This window comes from Apodemus sylvaticus, chromosome 2 (genome assembly GCF_947179515.1).
Source record: "Apodemus sylvaticus chromosome 2, mApoSyl1.1, whole genome shotgun sequence".
NCBI classification, from domain to species: domain Eukaryota; kingdom Metazoa; phylum Chordata; class Mammalia; order Rodentia; family Muridae; genus Apodemus; species Apodemus sylvaticus.
Window position 1 is genome coordinate 116,913,914 of NC_067473.1, and position 6,806 is coordinate 116,920,719.

At 50.2% G+C, this 6,806-nt stretch overlaps 1 pseudogene; it reads left to right on the plus strand.

The window, feature by feature from the left end:
- The first annotated feature begins 2,175 nt into the window (after positions 1 to 2,175).
- LOC127678896 (40S ribosomal protein S18-like) lies at positions 2,176 to 2,649 on the plus strand (annotated as a pseudogene).
- Positions 2,650 to 6,806: the final 4,157 nt, after the last annotated feature.

A 6,806-nucleotide genomic window follows, 5' to 3' on the forward strand; every position in this document is an offset into this window, starting at 1 on the left:
GGCTGCAGAAGACCTTTTACTAAGTCCCACAGGAGTTTCGGGCTGTGGTTTGTAGTCAGAATAGCACCGTTGCCCAGACGATTATGTCCAGGCCTGTTTTGACCATAATGATTTGCTTCTGTAGTTCTGCATGTGGGAAGCCTAGAAACTTCCCTGTGGTATTCCTTCCTGGATCACCCACAGTATACAGTCAGTGTACAGGGCCATTCTGCATCCTACATACAAGGGACTGAGGTGCATACTTTACATATCATAGCAGACTTGGCCAGGTTCTCCCAGCATCCCTCAGTTCCTCCCTGGCATACCCTGCCCCCAACCTTGAACATTCCAACATAGAGGCTGGACTGTCCGTTCCATAGAGGCTCTTCCCTATCTAATCCAGATATTTTGCTCTTCCCTCTCTTCTCCTCCTCTTTCAGTGTGAACACGCCCCTTTCTCCCTTTCTCCTCCCACCCCCACGGCGACTTCCCTGGCCTCAGTCCTTGGGGGCCAGTAAACTCACCAAGAGCAACTTCCCAATAAACCCACCTTTAACATAATCTGGCTTGAATTGGCTCATTTCGCCAGTAGAGAAATAACCTATCACTGGGACTCCCTGTGATCATTTTATAAAGAAAGGTTTGATATTGTAGGTGAGGGCCAGGTCTCTTTACCGGGTTAGTATAGGAATCAAAGTGGTGCTCACTTGGTCATGAACTCAGGTCCTCAGACTTGCTCCTGTGTCAACAGTGTGATCGGATCAGCTTTTGCTGGTGATGGGAAGACTGCTAGGGGCTGCACACACACTGTGGCCTGGAGAGCAGAAGAGCAAAGGTGCGGGGCCTCCTGTAGCCTGTCACACCCTCAAGCTGTCCCTCCACCAGCGACCTCAAGGATCACTCGCACAGGAAGGTCAGGTGGGAAGAAGAAGCCCTCACATCATTGGTCAAGAGTGTCACATTGCCTTTCCTTCACAATTGGGCTGGAATGCGAGCAACCTGCTGTTGTAGGGCAGAAACAAAAGAGCCTTGCTCAAGGTCACACGGCTAGCAAAGGCTGAGCTGGGACTGGTTTCTTCTGGTTTGGCCAGCTCCAAAGTCAAAGATGGGTCCCAGAGCTTCATCTCTGGTGAGATTCAGGAAAGGTAGGGAACGGTGGGAAGATGCCACGTCTCCCTGCCTCACAGCTGGTCCCATACCAACCTGTTTGGCCAGTGTGTCCTGTTCCTAGAGTCCACAGTGACAAACGTGGGAGAGAGAGCAGTGGGCTGCGCAGGAGACCGGAAAACCTTGCAGCTGTTGTTTGCTTCCTCAGTGTAGTGTGCACTGTTGAAATCTCACTGCTGACGGCTTACACCCGAAAAGCCCTGTTACATACATCACACATGGAGTCTGCTGTGTGCCAGTGAGTAAGCTCTGAGGCAGCAGAAGAGAGGGTGTGGCATGCCATACCGCCTGGCCTAGAGCTGGCCACACCTGTCGGGGACAGTTACAGTGAATTGTTCCTGAGTAAACAAGTCTGCAGGCTTTTGCCTTTCTGAGGAAGACCAGATGGCTGTAGGTGCTGGCGCAGGCCCAAGGGCCCTGGGCCAGCAGAGGAAACAGCTCAAGAGTGCCAGGCGAGAGAAAAAAAAAAAAAAAGAGGACTGGAGTGACTTGAGCGGGACCAAGAATGTCCTGCTTCTGAAGTCTTTCCTCTGCCTTGTGCTATTGTGTGGAATTTCATAGCTAAAAGTTCTCGTTTTAACTGTGTGTATGCATGCATACGTGCATACCTGTGTGTGTGTGTGAAGAGTATTAGGGTCCTCTTTTTTTTTTACTTTTGTTTTGATATAGAATCCCATAAAGTTGCCCAGGCTGGTCTTGAACTTGTGTTCCTCCTTCCTCAGCCTTCCAAGTAGCTGTAATCACAGGTCTGTGTCTACAGGACTAGCTCTTGATTTAAATCTTTGGCACTCAATTGAAAATGAAAGCTGAGTGGGCGGTGGTGGCGCACGCCTTTAATTCCAGCACTTGGGAAGCAGAGGCAGGCGGATTCCTGAGTTCGAGGCCAGCCTGGTCTACAGAGTGAATTCCAGGACAGTTGGGGCTACATAGAGGAACCCTGTCTCAAAAATAAAACAAACAAACAAACAAACAAAACGAAACATGAAGGCCTCTTCCACAGGAGGCCTACATGCTGTCTGTGCTGCCACCATGTCTCTAGTGATCCCTGAGAAGTTCCAGCACATTTTGCTAGTACTCAACACTAACACCAATGGGTGGCAGAAAACAGCCTTCGCCATCACTGCCATTAAGGGCATGGAGTGGAGATATGCTTATGTGGTGTTGAGGAAAGCCGACACTGACCTCACCAAGAGGGCTGGAGACCTCACGGAGGATGAGGTAGAGTGCGTGATCACCATCATGCAGAACCCACGACAGTATAAGATCCCAGACTGGCTCCTGAACGGCAGAAGGACGGGAAGGACCGGAAGTACAGCCAGGCTCTGGCCAACTGTCTAGACAAAAGCTGCGTGAGGACCTGGAGTGGCTGAAGAAGATTCGAGCCCATACGGGCCTGCGCCACTTTTGGGGCCTTCGTGTCTGTGGTCAGCACACCAAGACCACTGGCCGCAGGGGCTGTACTGGGGGTGTATCCAAGAAGAAATGAGTCTCTGGGCCTTTGCTGTTAATAAATAGTCTATATACCTATGAAAAAAGAAAGAAAAAATGAAGGCTGAGGATGTATCTTAGTGATTGAACACAAGCCTAGCATGGTCCAAGCCCTGAGTTCAATGTCCAGTGTCCAGTATAGGAGAGAGGAAAGGGAGGGGAATAAGAGGGAGAGTAGAGGGGAGGAAGGAAGGAGGGAGGGAGGGAGAGAAGGAAGAAGAGAGAGAGAGAGAGAGAGAGAGAGACAGAGACAGAGACAGAGACAGAACGAGCACACACACTCCAGAAAGGGATTTGATGAGGAAACCTCTCGAATGTGTGAGATTGGTTTCACAGAGCTAGCTTGTGGGAGCGATGGACAGGGAAGGGTGCTGTGCCTCGGTTGTAGAGGCAGGAGAGATGCCAGTGAGTCTGAGGTAAAGGCAGCTGGGCCCTGAGGGGAGGATTCTGTTTTCTTCGGTTTTGCCTATAGAAGGGCAAGCCTTGAGGACAGCTGAAGACAACGGTTCTTGACACAAGAATGAGCACCGGGCAGGGAGGTGTCCATAGGGTGCTGGGATTCAGGCATCTGGAGGGAGGCTGATGGCCAGACTACAACCAGGACTGCAAAACCTTTGGGTCTGTGGTTGGTTGTGGTGTCCTCAGACTGTCCCAGATCTCCGGAAGGGGAGGCTCGACTTCCCAGAAATGATGCACAATGATGGCGTAAAAGAGGCCTCCGGTGACATCAAGGGCGGGGCACTTCCTCCATGCTGCTAGTCACAGACTTTCCCAGTGAGCTGTGCTGAGAGGGGGCTTTGCAGGAAACTGGATAGGCATGTGAGACGCAACCCAGGCACCTGACACACAGCCCCTTGGGCTGTATCTGGAGATTCTAGAAAAGGATTCAGACCAGACTTCAGCCGGCCCTCCTCCAGAGAGAGTTTTCCAGGTGCTCAGACTGCCTCAAGGGTTTGGATTCTCCCAGTTTCAGTTTCCTGGAATCCCGGGCAGGACCAGCCCAGGTCTCAGCTCCCTGCTGATAGTATTTTCCTTCAGATCCAGACTTTGGCTTCCCCCAGGCCTTATAAGCTCTAACATTCTAACCCCTGCTCCTCCAGCCCCCCAAGGTTGACAACATGTGGATCACTTTTAATAGAGTAAGTAGTAGGACTCTGGAAGTTTCTAGAATACTGTTCTTTCAACACCTGTAACCTCATATGCAGACTGTAATGGCAGCTGTGTCTGCAGCCGGTTGAAGGGCCGGCATCCTCAGGAGGGAGAGACACTGGCGTGCGTGCGTGCGTGCGTGCGTTCTGTACCCTGAATGACAGTGCTGCTTACCTGTCTCTGCTTTCCTCCATCTTGCCTTTACCGCGTTTTTCAGAGTTCTAGTGTCCACCATACACCTCTTGCTCTCAGAGTCTGGTCCAATAGCACAGTTGTGAGTCACTCTTCAGGAGCTGTGGCCAGATGTCATTGGGGGGAAAGTACTGCTTGTTCGGCTGGTCATTTGAACTGCCTGTTGCATTGGGGGCTCACTGGACATCATGTTGGTCTGTCTGCTCCTTTGGAGGAAGGCTTATGGCTTCACTAGGGTCTTGTCTTGGATTTATGCTAGCTCTCCACGCCTGTACTGACTGGTTTTGTGTCAACTTGACACAAGCTGGAGTTATCACAGAGAAAGGAGCCTCCCTTGAGGATATGCCTTCATGAGATCCAGCTGTAAGGCATTTTCTCAATCAAGAGTGATAGGGCCCCTTGTGGGTGGTGCCATCCCTGGGCTGGTGGTCTTGGGTTCTATAAGAAAGCAAGCTGAGCAAGCCAGGGAAGCAAGCCAGTAAGAAACATCTCTCTATGGCCTCTGCATCAGCTCCTGCTTCCTGACCTGCTTGAGTTCCAGTCCTGACTTCCTTTGGTGATCAACAGCAACGTGGAAAGTGTAAGCAGAATAATCCCTTTCCTCCCCAACTTGCTTCTTGGTCATGATGTTTGTGCAGGAATAGAAACCCCGACTAAGACAATGCCCTTGCCTCAGGAGAAATAATCAAGAAACAGTCATAAATCCTCATAAGGGAAGCAGAGAGGGCATTTTCAAAACCATTTGCTTTTTTGAAGGAAGTTATTTTTATAGTTACTCATTTTATTTTTCTGAATCTGAGTGTGAGCTTACACACACACACATATGTGTGCTTAACATGCATTCCTGGTGCTCACGAAGGCTGCATCCCCTGAGCTGGAGTTATGGATGATGTGGGCCACCATGTGGGTGCTGGGAACCAAACCCTAATCTTCTGCAAGAGCAGCAAGTGCCCTTACCACTGAGCTAGCCCCAGAATAGTTATTAAATCTACCAGAACACAATATTGATGGAATGCAGTTCTAGAAAGGTTTGTCACAAAAGGACAGGCAGATGGAGTCATGTGGCAAGAAACAGTAACACCAGTGAGGAGAAGGATTTGCTCACTCTGTCCTGACTCCCTGCCAAGAGCACCAGCAGCTCTGAGCTGGAGGAAAGCTCCGGAAATTGGCTTTATCCCTCTTTGACACACAAAGTAAGAATGGGGTCTCACCTTCTTGGCTGTAGGCGTCCCCAGCTATAAGGACCGAGGCTTCTCTTGGACCCTTCCTCCCTGACCTCTCAGGATTTATGGGCTACACTGTTAGCAGCCCCGCCTTCTTGTTGGGGACTGTTTATCGCAACATCAGCTCAGGATGTCACTGCACAGGGTCATCTGGGTTAGGTGGCTCATTTTTTATGGCGCATATATAACATTATAAAATTCCCACTTTCCCTATTAAACCTCCCTCCGTCTACAGTCTCTCTGTGGACTGTAAACCTGCAAGACAGGTGAGCAAGGGCCAAGCTTGCGGGCACAGCTAGTCTCCAGAGGACGCCATTCACCTTTGACGGAGAGCGTTTCTCAAGAGCCCATCCCTTCCCTGGACTGCCTCTGCCCTAGGTCTGTGTCTGAACTAGAATTTGCCATGTAATCTAGGCGGGTCTCGGACTTACAGTCTTGGGAACTTGTGGTATCAGGCCTTTGTTCCCCACCCCACCCCCAGTGCTGGAATTGCAGCTGTGTGTACCACCACATCTAATCTGTGACGACGTGCTTTTGAACCTGTGTCTCCAGCCAGGACTTCTTTTCTGGGGTTGTTATCCACAATGACCACACACTATTGGCCTGTTAACCTTGATGGTGCTTGGATATCTTGAAGTGAGTACGTCCTATCCACGGTTCCCATGTCCCCTCAACCCATCCTCCTCCTCCACACTGCCTTCGCTTGACTTAAGAACATCATCCGGGGGCCTTTGTGAGCTGTGTTCCACTGCTCTTGTCCACCATTCCCACTAGAAATTGAAAGAACTTTAAACATCCTATGTGTGTGTATGTGTGTACATGTGTGTGTGCGTGTGCGCGCGTGTGTATTCATGCACACGTGTTCACACAGGCCATGGTGTGCTTGTGGCAGTCAGAGGACAGCTTTCTAGTCTTGGTTCTCTCAGTCTCCCAGGTGGACTCAGTGCTGAACTTAGGCGGTGACACTGGACAAAGTGCCTTCCCCACGGAGCCTTCTCTCCAGCCCTCCCAGAGAGGAACCAGCGCTAAGATGTGCTCCTTTCTTCCTCCTTTCCTAGAGGTCAGCAAAGGATCTGCGGGTAAATCCTGCGCCAAAATTAACATTAAAATAGAAAAAGAAGGGCTGGAAAGATGGCTCAGCCCTGAAGAGCACTGACTGCTCTGCTCTTCCAGAGGTCCTGAGCTCAATTCCCAGCAACCACATGGTGTCTCACAACCATCTGTAATGGGATCTGATGCCCTCTTCTGGTGTGTCTGAAGACAGTGGCCATGTATGTACTCACATACATAAAATAAATAAATAAATCTTAAGAAAAAGAAATCAAGCACCAGGAACTGGAAAGCAGGTTCTTGTAGGGGAACAGAGGCCAGAATCAAGCGAAAAATCCAGCAGGCAGACACACACTCATGAAGCAGTATTGGTAACTGGCTAAGTGTTAAAAGGAGACAGTGGGGCTGGGCACATGGCACACACCTGTCATCTCAGCACTGAGAGGTTAGGGCAAGAGGATCATGGGAGTGAGGCCAGCTTGGGTTACATAGTGAGATTCTGTTTTTAGAACCCAACTACTGTATAAAAGGGATGTGATGACTGGGAGACTTTAACAC